At 48.1% G+C, this 25,258-nt stretch overlaps 1 protein-coding gene across 1 annotated transcript in view; it reads left to right on the top strand.

Moving 5' to 3' along the window:
* SND1 (staphylococcal nuclease and tudor domain containing 1) overlaps positions 1–25,258 on the top strand; it is a 413,215-nt gene that overhangs the window by 355,399 nt on the left and 32,558 nt on the right. The window lies entirely within an intron of this gene.

The raw sequence follows: 25,258 nt of genomic DNA, 5'->3' as shown, positions 1-25,258 counted from the left end.
CGGTGGGCTCCGGAGCCGGGAAGCGGGTGGCGCGGCGGGGTTGCTGCAGTTGGCCGGCCTCCCGCCCGGACCGCGTCATCCTCACCCCCGCCGACTGCTGACGGGGCGCCTGGCCGCGCGGCCCGGGCAGCATACGCGGAGTTCGGAGCTGCACGGTGGGGACGCGGGGGCGGCTGGGGCCTCTTGGAGCCAGAAGACCGAGAGCCTGGGCTCAGCGGGCCGCCGGGCGCTGCCGCACCGAAGCACATTCGTCCTGCCCCCGCCCTCGCACAAATCCTCACCCCTCCTCGGCTTTAACTTTTAAATGGCAGTTCTCTTAACGAGGGTTGCAGGGAGGGCAGATGGTGGAAGGAAAGACCGAGTGTGGGGACCCAGGGGAACGACGACCTGGGACAGCACAGCAGCCGGCAGGAAAGATTGAGGTGAACTCCCAGAAACCAGGGGAGAACCCGCTCATTCACGGGGCCGCGGCCACCGCTTCTCACTCTCCACAGCCCTGTGTCGCCCTTTCCCAAGCCTTGAGAAAGGCGCAGGGTGGGTCTGAAACCTTATACCGGAGGGCTTCACTAGCTCTTCCGTGTAGCTGGATCTCCGTGGGAACTGCTTAGCAACCTGCCTCTATTCGTGGTGAAGCGGGACCCTGGGGCATCTGACAGACCAGTGTAGGAGAAGCGGACTAGGTCAGCCTTTTCCCACCCCCGAAAAAGACTGCCCTTTTCTCTGCCTTGTGGGGGTGGAGCCATCTGTGGCTAAGCCCTGGGAAGCCCGTAGAATATGGCATTGGTTTAGTATTGCTTCTTTTCACGGGCTGCCTCCGGACTCTTCTCCTGTCCCAGCCCTCCACCTGGGCGAGCTTGCTTGTTAAACCCCCATCACCTGCGTGTGGGCTAATCCTGAAGAACGAGGAGTTCTACCACACCCGTGTCTCAGGATTGTCTGCTACCCAGTAACCTGGGCAGGGAATTCTTAAATTCCTGGAAACAGTTCTGTTGTAGGAAAGCTGGATTCCCCATTGTTTACCAAGACATTTCGATCATGCATTTGCAGTCAAATAACAACTTTAATAGTTAATATGCTGCCCAAAATTACATAAGTGGCAGAGCCAAGATATGAACCCTGGCAGAGGGCAGATGTGTAGGAAGTTGAGCATGGAAGTGATTCTCCAAGTTTGCTCCCAGTGGATGAGAATTCAGGTTTCACTCATTCACTTCAAAAGTCGTGTACTAGGATGTTTATCTACTACTGCTCTCTACTGTACTAAGCATAGAAGCTTGGATGGATGGACATCCACAGATGTGTATCTGGATCTGTCCTTGTTTAGTCGTTGTTTATCAAGTGAAGTAATCATCACAGTTGTCTCCATTTTACAGATTGAGACACTGAGCTCAGGCAGGCAGATAACATGTTCAAGGTCGTACTTCCGCAAAGCAACAGAGCCAACGTTTCAATCCAGTCTTCTAACACTGAAATGTCCATTGTGTCTACACTGCAGAGAGTAAATGGCAGAAGCAAAGTTGGGGGGAAACAGTATTAAAAAGTTTAGTCAAGGCTATATGGGAGAGAAATAGAATGAAGGGTGGGAGAGGAGGGGCTGAGAAAATATATTTTTTAATTTGTTTATTCACAATGACTAATCAAGAGAAAGAATGAGAAATGGAGGTAGGTCAACCCTGATACTAGGCTTTATCTGGGCTCTTGAGTGGCTCCTTTTGCTTTCTTGACCAAAGCCCCTGTCTGCGCACATCATCAGCTTCAAGCAGGGCCTACCACCTTATAGATCCAGAGAATGTAAACCTATCCTGACAGGGATCTGTGGATGTGGAGGAGGGTCAGAAGCTTGCAGGGGGGAGGTTCGTCTCCTGGCCACAGCTGGCATCGAGCTGGTAGCACGCCAGAGGACACCCTGGCCAGGGTCTGATAGCACCCTGGAGTATGGCCACCCCTACCTCCCCAGGCAAAAGAGGGGCTCTGCCCAGACTGGTTTCCTGCCAGTGGAGGCAAACTCAGACCCCATCTGTTCACTCCAGGCACTGCAAATGAAAGGTTATGCCCCCATACAGTGTAGGTGGATAAAAGGGTGAGCTGCCTTGGATCAAAGCAGTACTTAGTAATGAGGTTGTCTCCCAGGAAATATTTGTGAGTGATGGATGAACACGAACATGCCAGGCTTGGTGTTGGAGTTCTAGACGGGGCTGCTTTGCCCTCTGTAGGCCAGCTGAGCTGAGAGAGCACCGTAGAAGCCACAGACTAGACTGAGGAGGCTGTGGGGCCGTGGCACCACGTGGCCCTTCTGAACTGCCAGTGGCACTGAAACCTCTAATCCTGTAGCCTGAGTATCATCTAGCCATCATCCGTTGCTCTTCACGGCCCTGGTTCTGACAGCTTCCGTGATTTGGAATGGTGCAACCAAGAAACAAAAAAGAAGAGGAATGCTTAAACTTTGGGAGGAAGAGAAGGAAGACACACTGGGTAGAGAATGTTTCCACTTCTGGTTTCAGAGAGAGACTGCTGTCATGAAGTGAATAGGCAAGGCCTTTGTTAGCAACTTGGTACCCACCCTAAGATTGGGAAAGACCTGAGACCTGGTCTTTCTGCCACAGAATAGACAATGTGACAGATCTCAAAGCAGCTCAAAACATTGTTTTCATCTTTTTAAGGAAATAGACTAGAATGTTCCTTCCAGCTTTCATAGTCCCTGATTCCCACCTCTTCTCAGTTACGTGAAGAATGTTGATCCATTGGGATGATAGCCAAGTCTTGGAAATGAGCCACAAAGTTGAAGAGAACGCTTCCTTTAGTTTAGTGTAGAGATCCACATTGCCAGAGTAGAGTAGATCACATTGTTTTCCCAGCTTCTGAAAAGGCTCATAGATCACAGAATGTTAAAGGTATCTTGGAGATCAGCTGGACTCAGCCTCTCACTAATATCATTAGTGAAGCTCAGAGAAGCTTCGTGACTTTCCTAAAGCCACAAGACTGACTCATATCAGAGTGTCATTTTTCTGAGCTCTGTCCCTCAATAAGGATGACAGCGTTTTGGCATTTAAGCCTGGGGCTTGAAGATATTTCCAAACAAACGCCTGTCTTCTGTGGTCTTATGTGCAGGTGGTATCCTTATACTTCGTTGGACTGGGACAAAGATGGGTCTTCGATAGAGCCAGTCTGCCATTCTGAGTGACTTTGGAATCCTGATAAGAAGTGAAAGATATGGTCATCTGGGGGACTCACTCTAAGAGGACTCAGGACTGCCTCACTCAGTCACTTGGGCTCCTGGTAAAGCTCAGAACTAGACTACTCCCCACCCTGACATGGATCCCTGAGGCATTATCTTGAACAGCCACTAGATGTCCATAATGCCTCCTCATAGGGTTTGCCAGGAGTGAGCAGGCTTCAGCAAGCTACCACCTTGGCCCCCAGTAGCCTTTTGGGCCCCTTAAGGTAGGTCCATCAGTGGTAGAAAGATCACATATGCTCTGAAACCCGAGTTCCTGTTTTCAATACTGCTGGGCTGCCAACCTTACTTAAGCAATTTTTCCATTTTTATACTTTTTATTCTTCCATTTGAGCAAGGAACAGAACAAGAGCAGAGGAGGAAAAGGTATTTGGGGAAATAGGAAGAAAGGAAAAGGAAAAAACATAGCATGGAAATCATCCTCCACAAAGGGAAGGAAAGACATCAGTTGATTGGTGAATTGGCAACAACAAAATAGTGTTAAGAAACCGTCTGTATGGAAATCGTCACCTTTTCATATCCAAGGCAATGAACCCATCTTGTCTACACACGCCCTCCTGTGTTTGCATCTCTCACTCCCACCCATGTATGCAAATATGCCTTCAGGGTCACTAGGTCATTAAGTTTCTGTTTAGTGGAAAAAGTCACCATTGCAATATTAATAGTAATAATAAGAATACTAATGTTTTTCTTGACTGTGATCCTTCAGTGAAGCTGTGGATATGCCATTACCCATAGTCCTAATGGAAATGGATTTCATTCCTTGAGCCCAGTGATTCAAGGTGACACAGTTGTTCTCGAATTACCTACTCTTCCAAGTGCCCTCAGAATCCACTGTTCTCTTCCCGCCCCCCCCGCCCCCCCCAGGAACTCTGTTCTTTAAGGACATCAGAACGAAATACACAGAAAAGCACTTTCTCTGCAGGTCCCATCCAGAGCAATTTGCAAACACCTGAGCAGAGAAGAGCACGCTGCTTGGTAAGAGTGGCAGAAGAAACCGTAAAATCGTAGGGACTTTCCCTCTCCAGAGGCCAGTTTCCTGGGGCTTACAATTTCTTTGTGGGCTGCCAGGCCCGAGTGAAAGGAGAAACCTCCCAACATCCCCCACGGCCTCCTCTTTTGGAATAGGTGGTTTGGTGCCCATTTTAGCCACAGTCTCCTGTGTGTTCAAACAGACCAGTGGCCCAGCCAGAAGCCTTAGAAATGTTCACTGCTGCAGGTACACGGGCCCATGACAGGCTCTTGTGTTCTGTCCTTCTCTTTAATTCCCTTTGGATAGCAGGAACCGTAAGGGTGTTAGCAGCAATATTTCTGTGGGAGTTCATAGGTACTTGGCACTGTGTTCTCACACATGTAATCCTCACGTCAGGTGTGGTGGGTGCCATTGTGTTCCCCATTTTGCAGATGACTTTAAGAAGCTTGCTTGGGATCACAGAGCAGTAAGTGGCTGTAGTAGTTTCTTAAGGCTGTCATAACAAATTACCACACATTTGGTGGCTTAGCATCAGAAATTCTCTCACAGTCCTGGAGGCTAAAATTGCAACATCTGGCAAGGCCATGATCCCTCCACGGTCCCTAGGGGAGAATATGTTCCTTGCCTCTTCCAGCTTCTGGTGACTGTCGCATTCCTTGACTTGTGGCTGCATCACTTCGATCTCTGCCTGTGTGGACTTGTTGACTCCTCCTCTTCTGCCTGTCTGTCTCCTCTTTGTGACTTACTTACAATGACACTTGTCATTGGATTTACAGCCAACCTGGGTAATCCAGGGTGATCTCATCACAGGATGCTTAACTTACTCATATCTGCAAAGACCCTTTTTCCAAATAGGATAATACTCGCAAGTCTGGGGGTTAGGATGTGGATATCTCTTTCTGAGGCTCATTCAGCTTACTACAGTGACAGAGCCAGATCTGTCTAGTGTCCAAATTCTAAATTACCGCCATGTGCTGCTTAAGAGGAAGAGAAAGGGGCACCTGAGTGGCTCAGTGGCTTAAGCATCTGACTCTTGATTTCAGCTCAGGTAATGATCTCACAGTTGGAGAGATAGAGCCCACGTCAGGCTTTGAGCTGAACAGTGTGGGGCCTGCTTGGGATTTTGCTCTGTCCTTCCCGTGCGTGCACGCTCCCTGTCTTGTGTGTCCTCTTTCTCTCTCTCTCTCATAATAAAAACATTTTTAAGAGGAAGAGAAAGGGAAAGGTACATCTGACAACTAGCAGGAACTCCTCCACATCCCTATGCTTGAGGGGTAGAGGAGCAGCCTGTGGTCTGTACAGCCACCAGGAAGGGAGGGAGTCCCTGTCAACTCAACCATCAGGACATACATGAGCCAACCGGAGGGGGCAGGCTGACTAGACAAACCTGAGGAGTCTGCATCCTGTAACGTTCTTTTTGCTTCTCATGATTCCTTTTCTTGGTAATTTGCTCACTCTTTCTTTACTTGGCCTCTAGATTTTATCCCAAAGATCTTGGAACTAATTTAAGTATTTACCTGTAATGGTGGAAGTACCTTTTTACTTTCTTACAAAATTTGGTTCAACTATTTGTCACAAAAATCTTGAGCTTCCTGCTCATTGGAGATTAAGAAACCAGATTGGAGTCCAGCAGATACAGACATGGCACTGGGAGCTATATGTGGATATTTTTCAGGTGTTGCTGCCATAAATTTGGTCCTTCAGTCAGGGGTCCATGCCTGCAGTTAACCTTTCCACAGTCAGACGTGCCGTGTGTGTATACACTTATCCATATTTTGGTTGCAAGAAGGCCAAGCAATTTTTTTCTCCCAAACTGAATCCTACAAGATACGTTAGGGCTTGGGGGTTGGCGGCAGATGTATGTGTTCTTGTGTGTGTGCTGGTGGGCACTGTAGCGATGGTTATGAAAGTATTCTGGACTTAGAGGCCTGGGTTCAAATCCTGTTCTGCCTCTTGCATACTGCATTTGGATGTTACTTCTTTAAGGCTCAAATTCTACCTATTTAGAGTGGGTTCATAACTACAGTTATTGTGCGGCATTATTGGACTAGGAGGAAGTAAGGGAAGACAGTCGATCTTAGCTCAGTGTAACCAGCAGTTATTATCTTCTAACATAGAAACTAGTGTAGAAACCAAATATTCTATCCAAAGTCAGTTATTGAGATAATCCTTTATTTTCCTCTCCGCCCTCTGGGACTTACCTGTTCTTGGTATCAGATCTAATTTAGACCTTTTAATTCTACATTAATGATAATAAGATGATTTTTGTTGTTTTCACCAGTTAGGGTTTTGTTTTTTTTTTAACTTTGAGATAGTTTTTTGACATACAGGTCACGGGTAGTTCTGTATACCCTCTACACAGTTTCCCCTAATGTAAACATGTGACCGTAGAGCATTTCTTCAGATCTAAGAAATGAACCTATCGAAGGCATAGATTTTTACTCTTGCCTTCTCCAATATATTCTCCACAGCTGCTGAAGTGATCTTTGTAACATTCTATCAAATTGTTACTGATTTGCTGAAAATGCTCCTGTCTCTTCCCTTTGTAACTTGGGTAATAACCAAACCGCTTACCGTGGACCCCAGGCCCTACCCCATCATTGCCTTGTGGGCATCTCTGCCCTGGTTTTTATCATCGTCCTCATTCCCTACACTTCAGCTGGACTGCTCTTCTCTTCTCCTGGAAGAGTCTAAGCTGGTTCTCTCCTTTAGAGCGTTTGCTCTCCCTCTCCTCCACCTGGAATGTTCTTCCTCTATTCTTCAGGTGGTTGACTCCTTCCAGAACACATCTCTTCTGAGAGATGTTCCAGGACTACCTTGTCTAAACTAGTCCTACCACTCACAGTCACATTACTGGTTTTATATTCTTACTTTATTTGCCATTATCTGAAATTACCTTGCTTATGTGTTTGTTCACTTGTTTATTACACATCCCCATGAAAGCAGAGGCCCTTCCCATCTTATACCTCCATCAAAGCAGTAAACTATTTCAGAGGAGAGAGGAGTATTCTTTGGCTCATGTGAATAAGAGCTCAGGCCCCCCTAGTGGTGTGTAGCCCTAGCCCTGCTCTATAAATCTTTGAAAAGATAGTTGAAGAATCACCAGTTTTTTGTTTCGTTTTTTGTGCTGGGAAAATTAAGGAGGACCCTGATGACCTTAAGTTTTCTCCAGTCCTCAGCTTTTAGAATTCTTAGCCCCTTGCTGACAGATTTAAGAGTGAGAGTTTTGTGGAGTTATAAAGGCTCACGGGTTCTTGGCAGTTATGGTACGTAAGGACTGAGTAGGAGCGTGAGTATAGGTACACAGATCCACTTAACTGGATCTTAACTGCTCGTGGACGCATATGCCTGTCATTTTCAAATTTGCTAAAGTGCATTTTCTCCAAAGGGAGTGGGGGCTGTTGAGCCTGAAATAGGGAACACCAGGACAGTAAGATCAAATGCTTTGAAAGTGGCTGTGCCAACGCTTTTTGCTAATTAAAGAATGTTAGGACAATCACCACTAGCAGCAGTAAAGGGCGCCCCATTACCTCGCTTTATGGAGAGCTGGGTAAATTTAAAGGCAGCTATAAATATCCCACTGAGTGCCTGAGCTATAGCACAGTCAGTAGGCATCCAGCTGGGCAATGAGAGGAGCCCAGAGCTGCTGTCCAGGGTCCTCATCTCTGTTAGCTGTCAGTCCCCAAATTCTGCATGGCTAAAGAACAAGCAATTCCATCAACAAACTCTTAATTTAAACTGCTCAGGGCGGAGACCAAGCAAACAGCTGTGTGGGGAGTCTGACTGGGAGCCTCAGCTACCCGGGTCGTCCTCCGGCTTTGTCATTGACTTTCTTTCCCTTTTTCCTGAAGGGAACACATTTCTTCCAGTCATGACTCCATTTTCCTCAACTATGGGTGTGTCACAGAATTTTTTTTATGGTCCCATGGCTTTGAGCTGTCCTCCTAGGACTATTCTAGCACCCTTTCAAAGGCAGGCTCACTGCTCCAGAGGGAATCATAAAGTGTAGAAAGTGGGAACAAGAGAATATACTTCTTTATGCTTACCATACGGAATTTCTGACTGAATTAGAGAACTGAATTAGAGAATTAGAGAGAAAAAAGCTCAGGTTGGAACTTTTTCTGTGTTTTAATATGTTCGGTTTAGCTTAAAACCTGTTGTCCATTTCAGCACTTTCTTTTTTTTTTTTTTTAACACTTATTTATTTTCGAGACCGAGAAAAACAGATCATTAGCAGGGGAGGGGCAGAGAGAGAGGGATATATAGAATCAGAAGCCAGGCTCCAGGCTCTGAGCTGCCAGCACAGAGCCCGACATGATGCTCAAACCCACGAACTGTGAGATCATGACCTGAGCCAAAGTTGGAGGCTTAACCGACTGAGCCACCCAGGCGCCCCATAGCATTTTCTTCTTGAATCGCTTGTGTGTGACACCCAGGTTCCCAGCCACTCTAGTAATACCCTCAGTTTGTAGAGCAATGCCATTTAGGCACTGCCCCCTCTCTGTCCGCCTTCTCAAGCCGTCATTCGATTTCTTTGCGGATCAGCATCTGCAGCCATCAAGCTTGTTGATTGTTTTCGGTTTCATGCTGCCAGCTTCAGCAATGGCTAGAGTTTTCCTAGTTCCGGTTGGTGTGGCCTTACTGGTTCACCATCCAGTACTGGCCTAGGAATGTGGGTTCATTTGATCTCATCTAAGGAGCTTCAGAGATAGAACTGGAGGGACCCTAATGGAAATGTGGGCTTTTGTCTCTCGTTGCCATTGTGACCATCCTCACCTCACCAGATCCCTGAGCAGGACAGGCTCTTTACCGGCAGAAGTGGGGGGAGTGCAGACTGGGAGCACCAGGAGACCAGCCTGGAGCTCACACCCCTGGCATCCCCATGAGTCATCAAAGAATGGGGGGGGGGGTTGGCTGACACCCAGATTCCTGGATCCTGCATCCCTTTCTCATTCTGATGCAAGCCTCTCCAGGAGTTAGGTCTCACCAGCCCCCAACCTGCTCTTGATCCATGTTTTTAAATGTAGTCCTATATGCCAATGTCTCCATTGGGGACCATCTTTATATCTAGAGGAATTTGGGGGTAGATGAACATGAACTAAAGCTCCTAGCACCCTCCACTCCTCTCACAAGTTTAGAAAGAATTAGAATTCCTCAGATGATTGGTCAGTTGGTCTGCTTATATTCATATTTCCTGTCTTTCACTTGTTGTCTCTCTCAGTTCTGAACTTGGCCTGAACTGATAGGTAGATTTGTTTGTTTATACACAAGCACCACATCCCTCCCTAGAAACTCAAACTTCTTTACACCAGAGTATCACCCACTGGCTTTCAGGATTTGCCCGCCACCAGCCAGGAGTGCCAAGCAGTGTGCTCTCAGGAACCTGTCACATTGGTCTACTTTAAACTATTTCTCTGAAGGACAAAAGACTGAAATAGCTCTGCTTCTGATGATGAGTGCTAGGGCCCCCAGTTTTATGGGGCTGCCAGCTTAGGATCTGGAAGCCTCCTGTCGTGATATATAGACACTGGCCCCTTGCTAGGAGGAGTGACTAGGGCCAGTGTGTGTGGCAGTCCGCTGACGCTGCTTGATCTGTATTCAGCGCGCAAGCCATGGGGGGAGAAAAGTCTGCTAGGAACCCTGCCAGCCAATAACTCTGAAAGGATTCTTTGTGTAAGTGAGCAGTCTCTGGGCTGGAGAAGGGCGGCTTGCCCCGCCCCCCCACCCTCCCCACTGGCCTCTGGCCTAGCAACATGGTGGGGCTGTGGGGCTGGCACCCACCCTTGGAAGCCCTCCCCAAGAGGAGGCCATCTTGGGGTCCCAGCTACACAGAGCAACCTCATCTTCATCCCCCCTGCCGTGGCTTTTGGCAGTCTGCCTCCAGATACCAGGCCATAGGATCTATTTACGGCCATGTGTGTGCATGCGAGACAAGAAGTGAAAGAGAGACGAATATGAAAAGACCACCTAACCAACAAATTGGGGACATTCTAATTCTCTCTGGTGGCAACCTCAGATAGAAAGATACAGACTCTGTCCCACACTGTGTCAGACTGGTCCGTCCGTCTCTCAGCCAGCAGGACCCTTTGCAGGCCTGAGCCTTTTCAGTTTCCTAAGTGATGAAAGCAGTCCTTTGCTCCTGTGTCTGCAAAGGGGCAGGAATAAGATCCTCAGCCTCTGTGTGTCTGGAAGCTGCAGGTAAATTCCTTTATCAACTTGAGGCCTGGACGGGCTCCTCCTCGGACAGGACAGGCCCTTCTCTGGCCTTCAGCACCACCGTCAGCAACCTTACCCTGTTTTCAATGCCGCTCAAGGAGTTGGCTCCCCGCCAGCTCCTGTCTCCACCTGATTCTGCCTCTTTAAGAATGTTATTTGTTATTAATGAGTTTTCTAAACACATAACCTTGACTCACTTGCTTGGTGAACAAGACCATTCTCATTAAATACTGTTTTCTAGGAAGAAGAAGAATTAAGTAAGTATTGAATTTTTTTAAAGCCTCGCCTGTGAGCCTGGAGCACAGTAGCACTGGCGAGTGAGGGAGAGATGGAGCGTCTTAGTCCTCGACCCTCTAAACATCTCCTTGTCCAGCTGCATCTTAGAGAAGCCAAGATTGGCTGAATTTCATCTCATGTCGCCCACCTCAGAGGTGACTCTAGTTCTCCCTGCCCCCTCATATAGGCCCTGCTGGGTTTCTCTGTTGGTGTCTCCTTTGCCAAGGCTAAAACCTCTTTATATCTCCTTTGCTAATTGTCTTGAATATATCAATCAAGGGCCCAAGGTCCAACTCTTTGGACAAAAGTATGATGAAAAATAGTTGCCCATTTTTTAGTCTATCATAAATGATGTACCTATACTAAACATTGCAATACTTCCTAAAGAGTGTCCATTAAGCAGGGCAGTGTAACCAGATCAATACTTTTTTGTATTTAGAAGCTTCTAGGAAGGGCTGTGGAGCTGAGAAAGACTGTCTGGGGCCAAGAAGCCAGTAGAGTATCGTGTCCTGCACTGGCCTGTACTTAGCCTCCCCTGAGGAATGTTTGGCCCCCAAAAGGAGCAGGTGTCGCCCCACTCCAGGACTCCCCCACACACTCCACACCATCGTATCTGGATACTTGGAGAAGAAAACCCAGGGGAATCTCTCCGTCCAGCAGGAGGAGCGTTTTTCCCAAACGCAGCTCCCATCCCCAGTGCTCCACTGCCGCACTTGACCCAGGGGCGCCTGTGCTTGTGTGTTGCTCACCTCTCCACTCAGGGAGGTCCCAGAGCTTTGCCGCCCTGGCATGTAGCACAGAAAGATTTATTCAGTCCCAACCACAATGGGACAAGGAGGCTTTGTAGACACATGCAGCTTTGCCTCTCTCATAGAGCCCTTTGTCCCCCCACCCCCACCCCTACCCCCCAGGTCAGGTGAGCAGAAATTCGGAAACTAGTGACATGAAAGCTGGTGACCAAGGAATATTCTGCATGGGCCCCATATATATGCAACACACTTATTTTTAAAAACCTTTCCTTCCTTGCTCTCACCTTGCTGAAGTCACTCATTGTTTTTGCCCCCAAAAAGTAATAAAAACATTTAGAATAAAGAATGAGGCTTATCTTCCCTTTCTTCTCTCTTCCCCCACCTTTTATCCCTTCTCTCAATCCTATTCTCAAAACTTAGAGTTAAGAGAACTTTTAAGAAGGGACAGCTTTGCTCTCGTGCTCAGCCTTTCCCCATTCGGTCCTGTTTCCACATCGTTCATATGGAGTAGGACTGTGTCTGTTCATGCATCGATGGGTCTCCTTCAGTTATTGTGTACGTTTGTGTCTGCGACCTGCTAATGCCATTTGAGTTTCTGAAATCCTTAGTTTGCAAATCCACTTGTATCCTGGGTTTATCTCCCGATTACAGGATTAGCAGAGATTACAGGGTCTGTCTGATGTCTTCTCCAAGCTCTGTATCAGATTCATGGCTACAAATTGAGAAGTTCATGCAATGATGAAATGGAAACTTGAGGCAGATATGGACTGCTGGGGGGTGGGAAGAGAAACGATCTCTTGTAAGGAACTGGAGCGAGAATATCCCTGATATTCGGATCAGAATCACTTAAGAACCTAGAAACCTAGACTCGCTAACTATCTCTTCCCAGCCATGCTGGATCACCTGTGCCCTCTTCTCTAACAGACTTCATGAACCCTGACTCTTCTCCCTGTCTCCCTGGGTCATTGCATCCAGAGTAAAGGAAGCTCCAAGCTGATGCTCTGGGTGACTTCCTTGGCTAAGAGCTGTCTGTCATCAGCATTCCCTGTGGCCTTGATCTTGTTTGTCCGTGCATACTACACAGCTCTCATGCTCTCCACTGGGGAGGCCAAGAGGCTGAAAAAAAAGAGAGATGGGCTTGGGATACAGAGCAGGCGCTGTGACTCAGATATATTATGGGATACAGATACCTAGTTTTGCTGTGGAGGCTGTAAAAAGACACGTAACCATGGAAAAGGCTCATGGTATCTAAGCTTTAGATGGTTTATGCTGCAAGTAACAGAACATCCAGGCAGGAGATTTATTATCTTATATAAAAAGTGAGTCCCAAAGTCAGCTCCAAAGGGGGTTTAACTGAGATGCGGCCCCAGATCAGAGTGGACACCTTGGTTCTTTCTGTCTTTTCTGGTGTGCCATTCTGTCAGCATGACCACAAGTGTCCTTCTTGACTGCAAAATGGTTGCCATAGCTCCAGGCGTTGCTCACATACCAATCTCCAAAGGCAGGAGAAACACAGGTTTTTATTTTATTCTTCCTCTTTTTAAAAACAAAAAATACCCTTCTCCCCCATGCCTTTCACATGACTTCTTATGTTTTATTATCCAGATTTGGATGACACTTCTTTTTATGCCCAGTGCGAGGCTCTTACATACTAGGAGATCATGACCTGAGTCAAGGTCGGATGCTTATCCCAGAGCGACCCAGGGGCCTGGATGACGCTTCTAAACCATTAGGTGATTGGCTGAGGCCAGGCATTCATATGGTCCATGAATTTGCAGTCAAATGCTCTACCACTGAGGTTTACCCCCATAGGGTAAATTTGGGTGGGGAAAAAAATTACATCTTTATTATTAACCTCTACCTCAAATTTATGATTTCCTTTGAACATGAACGTAAGCAACAAGTCATAGTAAAACTAGTGTATCTATGACTTTATCACCAGTGGAAATCAGAAATATTTTCCTATCACATTATAGTAGGAGCAGGAATTCCAAAATATTGTTTACTCTTATCACTACTTTGAAATTAACATTTTTTAGGGGTGCCTGAGTGGCTTAGTCAGTTGAGCATCCAACACTGGATTTCTGCTCAGGTCATGATCCTGGGGTTGTGGGATTGAGCCCCGTGTCAGGCTCCATCCTGGACTTAGAGCCTGCTTGAGATTCTCTCTCCCCACCTCTGCTACTTTCCCCTGCTTGCACTCTATCTAAAATAAAAAATAGGTAGGTAGGTAGATAATTATAATTTTTAGACATTCTGTTTATCTTGTTATTTAGTTTGTTAATAAAGCACATGTATTTACTATATCCTGATTTTGGTAGCTGTTAAGAAATATTTTTTTTAATGTTTATTTATTTTTGAGAGAGAGAGAGAGAGAGAGAGAGAGAGAGAGAGAGAGAGAGACGGAGTATGGGTGGGGGTGGGGAAGAGAGAGAGGGAGATACAGAATCTGAAGCAGGCTCCCAACTCTGAGCTGTCAGCACAGAGCCCGATGCAGGGCTCAAACTCACAGACTGTTAGTTCATGACCTGAGCTGAAGTTGGATGCTTATTTGACTGAGCCACCAGGTACCCCTAAAAAATATTTTAATAACTTTTGGTATAATTGGCTTCCTTTCCAAATTCTATAGATTTATATATTCAAAAATCTGTTCTCTGAAGGAGTCCATAGATTTCCCTCCCTCCCTGCCAGAGAAGTCTGTGACATAAAAAAAATAACACCTACAGATGTCATAAGGGAAAAATAATAGTTGCCAGCAAGGAGAAGGGGAAATGACCATTGAGTGGACAATCAGTGAGGAGCCCTAATGCCACTGAGTTGTTCCTTTCCTGGTATTGCCTACCTGCATTCATTTCACAACAGTGTCTCCCAAACTTCAGGTATTTTTATACCATTTATGTCCTGCCAAATCCAAGTACCCCCAGACTACTGTTTCCTTAATACATTTCCTTAAATCTCTTTATTATTTCTGATATTAGTCATTTTAAGGAAAACTTCCTTAAATGGAAATGTGTCACTTACCGTAGATCAAAGGAAACCTGAAACATAAATACAAAGAGTAAGAATACAGAACAGTGTTACCGAATTCTGGCTAAAGCCTATTTGCCTACATGGCTCTTGAGCCTGAGGTGTGCCCTCTTTTTGTAAAAGATAGATTAGCACTAAAGCAAAACTTTCTCCTTAATTTAATCAGAAGAGTTGAGGGATAACTGTGGTTATTGTTTTAGGCCCTGTCTCCCACCTAAAATAATTCAATTCCCTTGGAAAAGCAGGTTTATGCTAGACCCTCACTACGGACTCTAGTGACCCCCACCAACAAAGGAAATGAGGTCAGTCACACTTATGTTTCTGAACACATGTCATCTCTTCAAGATCAATGCTTTCTAAGAGCTCACAAACCACATCTCAACAATTGGTTTTGGGATTTGGTCCAGGACAGACTTTAAGCTTTCTTACCTGGGGTTCTTGAATTCATCGTTTTTCCTTCTCTTTGCTCTGATCTTTTCTCCCCTTTCAAAGGTCAGACTAGCATTTGCCTGTCTTCCTGCTAAGAGCATCTCTTCTCTGTGCTCCTGAAAGTGTACAGACTATAATCTGGCAACTTTGGGTTAACTGATTAGGCTTGCTGTTGCACAATGGCACTTTGAGGGGGAAAGCGTCGGTCTTGGAACCCCGTGGCAGGAGAAGCAGAAGAGCTCCGAAGCTCGAAGAGAGGCGAACTAGATGAGCAGAGGCCCCAAAAGTTGGACCACTGCTCCAGAGCAGTGCCGGGCCCCGGTCCCAGCACGAGATGGCACCTGCAGGAGAGGGGCTGGGGCAGTGCATGTGACTTCAAGGTTCAGAGCCAAAGGTTGGAGTTTGAGGTTTGAGGGCTAGAAGGAAGCTCAAATCTATTCTCGCCCCATGAGGAAACAAAAACCCAGAGAAGTTAAGTGGTAAATGTGAAAGTCACACTGACATAAAGCAATGACAGAGCTAAGACCAGGACCCAGGGGCTATTTCCACTCATTATCTTAAGACTCCTGTCCTTCTGCCCAGTGTGAAATTGGTGTGAGGTCACAGACCCACTTTCCTTCCCCTCCTCAGCTCTACTTTCCCCTTCCTCACTTGTCACTGCCTCACCCCTTCTTCCTCACTTTCCCCAAGCTCCAGATGGCGGAGCAGCACTCCTGGGCCCTCTCCTCTCATTTCTGGGGCCTTCTAGGACGTGTGTTGAAGCTGACAGAGAGGACATGGACCTCTCGTTTATGTAATGCTTTTTGCCTACAGGCACCTCTTATGACGGGGAGGTGGGAAGGAAACCCCAAGTGCAGGGGTGAGCACTTCTTGCTCTGCTCTCTTACCTCCTCCCATCAAGGTTCTGGCTGCCAAGTGTGGTGGGATCTGAGGTGTGCGTTCGTCGTCTTTTCTGGACGTCAGAGAACACAAGAGGTAGCAGCTCTTGGTTGGGGAAGGATGAGCACACAGCTGCAATTTCCAGGGCCTGAGTTCGAGCTGGCAGTGAGGTTTTGTTTTGTTTTGTTTTGTTTTAATTTAGGAAACCCTGTTGAGAAATCCAGGCTGACACTTGCTGACCTGACCATACTTTTACAGGATTTCTCCTGGAGCTGTTAGTCCTGTGCATGTTTACAAGTTGAATGTGTCTTGTGGGCATGTTTGTGTGAGTGTGTATGGCCATCCCCCAAGCAGACCTCATGCATAACGCCCCGACTGAGCGCTTTTCTTAATGGTTTGAAGCACAAATGTTATTGTCTTTGAGCTAAGTGGTTCCATTAGTGCTGATTGGAAAGAGTGGGATGAACTGGGGAAACATGCAGCCTGTTTGTTAACAGCCGGGGAATGAATGGAAGGACAGAGGGAGGGGTGTTGGCTGCTTCCAGAGGTGGCCTGGCCCACTGCATGGCTTTGGGGCAGAGCTGCCGTGACCAGTTTTTGTTTTGAGGGCAAGAAAGCAGAAAGCTATCAGGAGAGGAGTAGCATGAGTTCTCACGCGATGCGGAGTGTTTGTGTATCATCCCTGCTGCTGTACCAGATCTTCCTGTGTCCACAGAAGCTATTCATCGCTCTGCCGCCTAACGCCCCGCCCCACTGGCTTAGGGCTGCGCCCTTGCAGTCGTGCAGAATGTTCTCTCTACTTTGTAGAACCTTATCCCAGCTGTGGCGTGGATGTCTGTCCTGCTGTCTCCCAGAGAACAGGACATTTGGGAAAACTAAGCAGGACTGCAGAGCCTTTCAGAGCTTGGAGGCAACCTCTTGCTCCTGTAGTCATTGCTGGGAGTAAATGGGGGCCGGAACCTCACTCTTGAGGATCTGCTCCCTCTCCAGTCTTTTTTGCTACCCTAACAGGAGCAAATCCAGCATCATTTCAACCCCTAGAATTGGTCATTCTTCCCTTTTCATCCAGGTCTTTTATATAAAGTACGGTGGAGGGCTCGGTGATTGATCCCTCACTCCGCCGTGAACCCCAGAAGGCTTCCTCTTTCCACTCCGGGTAAAAGAAAGAAGGCTCGGCTGCTCCCTGCTTTTATCCCCCAGCCCTCGCTTATTTCCCCAAGTTGTCCCTGTTCCTTCAAGGCCTCCCAAGGAGGACAGCTTTTTCTTTAGGTGTCATGCTGACGCAGGGCCCACGGCTCCCTCCTCCTTCTCTCTCCTCTGGGACCCACCCGGGTTCTAACAACCCACCACCCCTCGGCTTGGGGACGAGACCAGAAGACCTGAGGAGCTTTGAGATTAACGACATGTCTTTGCAGCGGGATGGCATGATGGTTAGCAGCACGAACTCAGGAATCAGACCTGCTTTTCAGTTCCAGCCCTGCCACTCACTGGTGAATGGCCTTAGACAAGGCTCTGAACCTCTTTAACCTTCAGGGTCCTCCTTATAAAATGGGGATATAATTAGTGAGTAAAGTTATGGCAGGATAGTCACCAGAGAGCCCTAGGTTTAGGAAGGGATGCTATGGTGAAGTCAGGGGAGCTGTGAGTCTCTGGTGGGGATGTCAACAGGAAAGATGTTCTGAGTTGATTTCATAGGTTCATCCAGAGAAAGCTTGGCCAGAACCAGTGGGCCAGGGTAAACTCACAGGAAAGGCTTCCCAGAGAGCTCTGCATTCTGTAGCCGGGACACCCTCTGCCCTCGGGGGATGGCCTCAGGTACCATATGGTCGGTCCCATCTGCTTTTCAGAAGGAGGCTGAACCAGGAGCTGGGACACACTGTGTGTATGTGTGTGTGTGTGTAAGAAGAGTTAACAGAAGGAGATATTTACCGAGTTCACCCTTTCTTTGTCTCCTTTTTCTTCTTGGCATGTGGAAAATTCTTGTTTGAATACCTCTGTGTACATAAAGAATTCATGCAAAAATCACTGTTTTCTGGTGATCTTACCTCCACTTTTATATCATTTAAAGACCGACCTATTGTGTCAGTGTGACCCAGCAGGTCCTAAAGAATCCCCACACCTCATCATTCCCCTGCTGACCCCTTCCCCAAACACCCTCCCCTAGAGCCTGTACTCTCCCACCAAGGAAAGAAAGCCTAAGTTTTGCCTTCACGGACTTGAGCAATTCAGTTACTGTGCCGTGTCGGGGAGAGAGAGCACTGGCGCCCAGCCATCCAGCCGGAAGACCTTACTGTCGTATAAAACTTGGGGAGTTGGACCCCAAGCCAGTCCCATGTGCCCTTGAAATGTCCAGAGGTTTTGCAATCAGAGCAGTCTAGGAAGAGAGCTCACTTTGGCCTCAGGTTCCTAGCTGATTTTTTTTTGGTCCTCCCTCACACCATTTTTTCCCCTGGTCTTTGGGCCCAAATCCCTCTTCCATTTATCATGTCCCCCTCAAATCCACTTTCTGTTCTGCTGCCAAGATCCTTCTCCGCATTCCCACAGCCGTCTACCTGTGACCCAGCCAGCCTTCCCCAGAGAGCTTCTATAATTACTTGAGAGAACCATTGTTCCAAGAAGATAGGCAGAGCTGCGGAGATGAGGGGCTCTGGGAGGAGACAGAGCCAAGTCAGCCCTCCCCAGCAGAGGAAGAGTGTCATTTCCTAGATATTTCTAAGCTCTCCTTTGCCTTGTCTCCATATGTAACATAAACTCTTACCCCATATCCATCTGGGAGTGCATGTAAATGGCACTTCACTTTTCTGGAAGCCTGGGGTCCAACAAATATGAAGGAGGAGGGGTCTGGGTTTCCAGAGAGTGGAATTCAGACCAGATCCTCCTCTGGATCTGCCCTGCCTCAAGAGCTTCCCCCAGGCTCTCACCATAGGTCTTTCATTCCAAAGGCACTCACCAAATCCTTTAGAACAAGTTTAGGTTTCTGTCCCGGGGTCTAGCTGCCCTTTCTAAAACTTGGGCAGAGGCCCAGAAGGCATGCTTATCACATTTGAGATGAATAATGTGTTCTGCTAGAACAGAAAATCAAGGTTCAAAATTTCTTACAAACATGGGGAGAGATGGGCTGCAAGTTACAACGTGAAATGTAATTTACCAGTTGTGACAAATGCCAAGTCCTGTGTTTAAGTTCAAAAGATCAGTTACACAATTACAAGATGAAGGTGACCTAGCTTGACAGCAGTTCACTTGAAAATGACCCCAGGGGGTTTTGTTTACTACAGACTGTACACTAACAATAGTATAAAGTGACTAATAATAATTGCATTAATACAGAAATAGTATTAGATTGAAGGAGGCAACTATTCTGCTTTCCTTAAGTAACATCTGGGCATTGTGTTGAGCTCGGAGCTTTGCAATTTTAGAGTTCTTGATAGCATTCCTGGGAAAGGACGGGATGGTGTAGTGAGTAGGACCTGGGTTCAAGAAGTAACGGAAACCACTGGAGATAGAAAGAAGGAACAAAGCTGACATAAATAATATGAATGGTTGTTTCACAGAGGGAGGCAGGGAACAGGCACTTTTTGTGAACTTGCCATGACTAAACACTGTGCTAGTCACACTCATGTACTTCTCAAAGCAGTCCGTGGAGCTGAGAGGCGTTTGGGCTTAGAGAACTGTCTTATTTCCCGGGTAAATAAGAGAAAGGATCAGATTTTGTTCCAAATGGCTCCATACTACAATATTTAGACCAGTAGGGGAAAATACAGGTTGGTGGGTTTCAACTTGACGACTTTTCTCAAGTAGAATGGAGCACCCCCTGGAGTGGAGTGCTTTGATAGGAGCTCATCAGCTCCCCGAGCTGGGGGGAGGACATCCACCCACACTGGCAAGGGAGAGCATGATGACTCCTTGCTCTCCATGGGGTGTTCTGGAATTCCCTCGGGCTTTCTGAGGGCAGCACCAGGCACAGGAGAGCTGTTAGGTGGCAGCGGGGCAAGGCTGGCACTGTCAGGGCTCACAGGTTACAGGCCGCTTATGTCAGCCTTTGCCCAGTGCCCCTGTTCACTAGTCTCAGAACCCGAACGGTTTCTCTTTCTGGCAGCCTGTCTGAAAGGGGTGGGTCTGGCCCTCCTCCCCTTTTTGACTCTGTCGTCGCAGCTTGTCTTCCTACCCAGGAATGAGCATTTTGAGGAGGCTCCCTCCTGTCTCCTTTTCCCATCTGTGCAGCCTCTTTTGCAGCAGCATCCAGCAAGGAGGGTATCGCCATCCTCACCCCAGACAGAACTGTCTTCCGAGCCAGGGATGTTGACGAGGCCTCTGTGTCTGCATGCTCACGCTGCAGCCTGATCGATGCCTGTCAGAACTCAGCATCAGAGTGACAGCCACATGCCGGGCTGTTTGCTGAACACAACGCGTCCGTCAGGGGAAATCAGACGAAATCCATCTCCTTGTCCAAAGCCTGGCCCGATGGGCTGTGTCTCAAATGCCATTCTTCTATCCCACCCTACTTTGTGCCCTGAAAACCATTCCCCCTGGGATTTCAGTGTTACATTGATGGGCCCCCTGGGGCAGGAGAATTAAGGCCAATAAAATGATGCAAAGATACCAATCTCAGCCCCTACCCTTTAGGGACAGTTTAGAGCTAGTGGCTACTATATGGACAGTACAGGTCTAATAAATACACAGAGTTATCTTGAATTGATTGGAATAAAATAGAACATAAATAAATTGGATTTAATGAAACATTTTGCAGATGTATTTTGAGTAGGGCTTGACCGGATTGAATGGTATGTGGGATAGAAGACTGGCATTCTAGACACAGCCCATGGTAGAAAAGGGTCTCTGTAGAAGGTCTCATTAGAGAGGCAATTATGAGGTTTTAAGGCTTTCAAATTGACAAGGACAAGTGTTGGCAAAGGTTCTGTGTTTGTAAACCATTTGGGGCTGTGAGAATCTCTGTCACCCTGTGTGTTGGCGGTAAGCCAGCTAGCTGCTTCTCTTTCCTCTCCCTAAAGCCTCTTTATCCCATACAAGCCTGTACCTGAACCTTCACGAAGACCCTCTCTAACCCTCAGCCACGCCAGCACTTGAATTTCCCAAGGCTGCTGGCTCGTAAGTGAAGAACTCTCCTGTGTGCCACCCCTGGCAGCCGCTGTGCCAGATAATTCTCTCCCCTTTGCCTGCCCTCCCATCAGGGGTCTGAATGACTCGCAGGTGTCAAAGAAAAATGTTGCAGGAGGCCAATCACCTTGGAAGGTAATATTTTTTCCCCCAGTAGCTAGAAGACTAGAACACAAAATAGTTCAAAAGACAGAAGTGGGATGTCTGGATGGTGAGGGAAAGAGGTCAGCCTAGAAGTAGGGGCTAGAACACAGCAGTTGAGAAAAATGAGGTGTTTTGGAGGGTGGTGGGTTGTCAAACCAGTAAGCAGAGGCTGGGGACCCTGGATGAATGGGAGACTAAGGAGAAGCCAGAGTTTCGGGGTGGCCCCTCGCTGCTGCTGCTGGTCCTCAAAGGGCCTTTCAGACTTGGGAAGGGTTCTTTGATATTGCTCCCCCAGGGCGGGGGTTGTGCCTGAGGGAATCAGCCCCCCACCTGGGCCTCCTCGCCCAGTGCTGCCCTACTTGAGCGAGCACAGCTCTCCCCCACCCCAGGCCTGTGGAGTGCGGCAGTCAGAGCTTTATTACCCACACATAAGAGCTGCTCTGCAATAAAATAAAATAAACCAAGGTAATGGGAATGGATGGTGCAGGGGGCAGCCCCCCAGAGAGCGGAGCCCGTTGCTGCCCCTCTTCTCTGCGCCACTGATCACCATTAAGGCGGCTGTCAGTAAGTCATCTGCGGTCCCCCGGGCCTCTTTTCCAGGGCTGAGTGAGTGACCCCACGCAGTGGTCAGTTGTAAGAGCACCAGCATCATGTACACAAATGTCCTTGTTCAGCGCTCTGTAGACCGCAGGCCTTGGGGCCTCCTCTGGGCAGTAAGATAGGGGATTTCACCTCCTGAGGCAAACCAGGAGAGGGAGGAAGGGAGTTCTGCCCTGAGATGACCTCAGGACAAGCCTTTCTAGCAGTCTCTGCTGTCCTATACCTGGGGTAAGTGCCGGTAACACAAAACAAGCTGCAGGAGGGGAAGTCGTGGATCTACAAATGCCCAAAGGGAGGGGGAGGGAGGCCCGAGCACCTGGCTGCCCGTCCTCCCAGGGCCCCCACCTCGCACGTACATTGTTCTGCAAGGCAGATATTTATGCCTCGCACGGATGGTGGCATTAGCAGTGGTTCAAAGTCTTCAATAATTTTCATCTTGTCACACAGTGTGTCTGGCCCTTTGACCAGAGAGCTTTTAAATTCCTCCTCCCTGGCCCTTTCTTCTCCCTGACTTCCTGGCTCCTCCGTCCCTGGCTTGATCCAGACTTGTTGATGAGCCTCAGCTTTTCCCCCACACGCGAGCACTAAATCTTGCCTGCCTGCCTCCCGACCCACCATCATTTCCCAGGCTCACCTACGCCCATGAATGCTTAATTTAAAACTTCTGCTGCTGCGCAGCAGTTTGTAATTCTGGGGCCGCTTTCAACAGAGGAAACAAAATGGGCTGATGAATGTACTCAGAAAGGTGAGCAGAAAACCATCCAGCATTTCTGTGATGTGGGGAAAGGCTTTTCTTAAGCATTTAGTTTAATGTGATGGATATCTGCAGTGTAGAGTCATTCTAATAGGATGGATATCTGCCTGATCTATTGTCCTGTGGGGTGGTTATGAGTTTTAAATTTTCTCATCTCCACAGCAATAAATTCTCTGGGCTTTTCAATTATAAACTTAGTTTTCAATGGGGCAGCCGGAAAGGATTTTGTTTTGGTCAAAGGATTGAACAGGCAGACCCAGTCAGGGCTGGGGAGCAGGCAGGTGTGGCTCGTCGGCAGCTGCTCCACTGCCTGTATTCCTCCCGCCGGGCATCTCTATCGGACCACAATTTCCCTTGTCCTTATTGTTTCCGTGTGGCTGATGCTCCCACTACACGGATGTAAAGGAGCCCCTGGACCTTCAGAGGTTAGAGCCCCTCTGGGCGTCTGCGAGCGCAGCATTCGTACTGCCACCTCCCGGCCTCATGGCAAGGGACTGCCCGGCCTGGCCACCTCCCGATGCGGGTCCAGGAGAAGGACTTGCAGCCCGAGGCTCTCCCAGGCAGTCAGGGACGTGGTGATGAGTTCCCAGGGCTGGGCTCATGCTGAGCAACCAGTGGAGAGTAGCTGTAGCGAGTCCCAGAGGGTAATGAGCCTAGAACACTGCTAACTTGAGTACTCAGCGTGGGGTCATTGGGGAAACAAGCTCAGGCAAATCTGTGCAGAGGGGAATCAAGGCTGTCTTAATGACTTTCTTCCTTTATACTGACATATTACCCCTCTGCCCAAGAGAGAGCAGCCGGGGTCAGCAGGAAGACAGATGACTCTCCCCAGGTCCACTTCCCGGCCTTTCTCAGCATGCCTTTGTCCCCTGCTCCCAGGCCCCAGTGGCCTCCTACTCCCTGGGTCAGAGCTTCAGAAAACTCCCAGAACCTAGGAGTGTGACTTTCCTGGATGTCAGTGAATCGTTCTGCCCACTGAGTAGTGACAAGAGTCAGGCCCTGAAATTAGGTAGGATTATGTTCAAATTCTCTACTTACCAATGACCTTGGATCCATTCTTTAGTCTCTGAGCCTCCGTTTCCTTACCAGTAAAGTGAAACTAAAAATAACAACTTCACAAAAAGGCTATGAGGATTAACTGTATTCCCCAGCATGCATGTCTGAGAACCTAACTCATTGTGTGGTATACAGTAGGCACTCAGTAAATGTTCATTTCCTTCCCTCTTCCCTATAGTGAGGAGCTACTGGTCTTCCCTTCAGATGTGGCGGTGGGAACTGCGGAACCTTCTTGCCAGGAGTGTTCATGATCTTACAGCCTGGCTGTCCGACAAAACCTGTGTTCAGGGCAGTAGCTTGAAGGGTCCAGCCCTAGTGTGGTGGGCCCTCAGAGCAGGGCACTGCCCCGAGACTGTATGCCAAGGGCTGTGTTTGGATCAGTAATAGAAGAGAAGCTTTGTTTCTCTGAGATTATCTTCCATTTATGTTCTTTGAATCAAACATTCTTAAAAGTGAAGACAAATCAGTAGAAAAGTGCCAGTGATTGGCCTCTGGGTTTTCTTTTCATTCAGTCCATTTAACAAACATGTACTGACCTGTATATGAGGTGCCATGCTAGGAGCTGGGACCACAAAGTCAAGTGCCATGCGGCTGTGTTTTCTGCCATCAAGGAGTTGGAGGGCAGGCTCAAGAGGTCATCAAGAACCCCGAGTACAGGGTGATGCATGCTCTGGGACTCACAGGATTCCCTTGGAGCACAACTAAGAGTTCAGGAAAGATTTCCTGGAGGAAGTATCACTTAGGCCAAATTTTTAAGGGTGAGTAGGCATCAGCCAAACCAAGGGTAGAAGAACATGCACCCCAGAGAGATAACTAATGCATCAGTCTGGAATTACATTCAATTGGTAAAAGCAGTTCAGAAGCAAGAGTTGCTTACACAAGATTAAAGTTTACTTCTTTTTCATGAACAAAAGTCCACAGATAGACAGTCCTAGACTGGTACAGTGACCTCAGTGTCAACAGAGATCCAAGTCCCTTCCTCCTGCTTAGCAAGCATGGATTCCATTCTCAAGGTCCAAGGAACCTGTGGGGCCCCACTTATTCGCCCTTTCCTTCCAGTTAGAAGGCCAAAAGAAAAGGGGAAAGCCCCAGTAATGGCAAATGCTCTCAGAAGTCCCACTCAGAAATATCAGCTAAATTTCAATGGTGTGACCAATGAGAGAGGGACAGTCTTTTAGCTGGCCACACCAATGCCTGGACTAAAAGGATACCTGTTACTATGAAGACAAAAATGGAAACTGGGCGGTCTGTGCCATAGAGCTCGTGTGACATGGCATTTCAGGATCTGTTTAGGGAACACCCAGCTTATTCTGCCTCCTTCCTTTCCTGCCACTAACACTTTTCCCTCTCTCACTTCTGCTGTCACTCCAGTGGCTTTGGGTACTTTCAGGAGGTAACTACAAAGCCCAAAGCATGAGGAGCCCCTGGCCCGGGGACTGGGGGAAAGACACAGAAGAGGGGATAGAGTCTCAGCGCAGAGAAGCAGTGGAGTCAGCACGCCCATGCCGGCCCACGCCCATCGCTCCTGGTCTCTTTCTGGGCAGAGGTGGCCCGTGCCAGCTGCAGACCACAGAGAGGATTGGGGGCACTTACGGTGCCTCAGAGCTCCACTCAGGCAGTACAAGCAGCGACATAGCTTCCTTGTCATTAGCAGTAAAATATGGGCAGTAAGGAAGCCCAGCCTCAACCCCCGGAAGAGAGCAGGGGCCGGGACCAGAGTCATTGATCAGGCCAATACGCTTCTGGCGTGCTACACTAATCCCAGTCTGGGCTATATGTGCTCAGACCATATAATGGTGGCTTTTACC

This window comes from Suricata suricatta, chromosome 2, assembly GCF_006229205.1.
Source record: "Suricata suricatta isolate VVHF042 chromosome 2, meerkat_22Aug2017_6uvM2_HiC, whole genome shotgun sequence".
Taxonomy (NCBI): Eukaryota; Metazoa; Chordata; class Mammalia; order Carnivora; family Herpestidae; genus Suricata; species Suricata suricatta.
The sequence above is the reverse complement of the archived record's forward strand: the minus strand, read 5'-3'. Positions and strand labels throughout refer to the sequence as shown.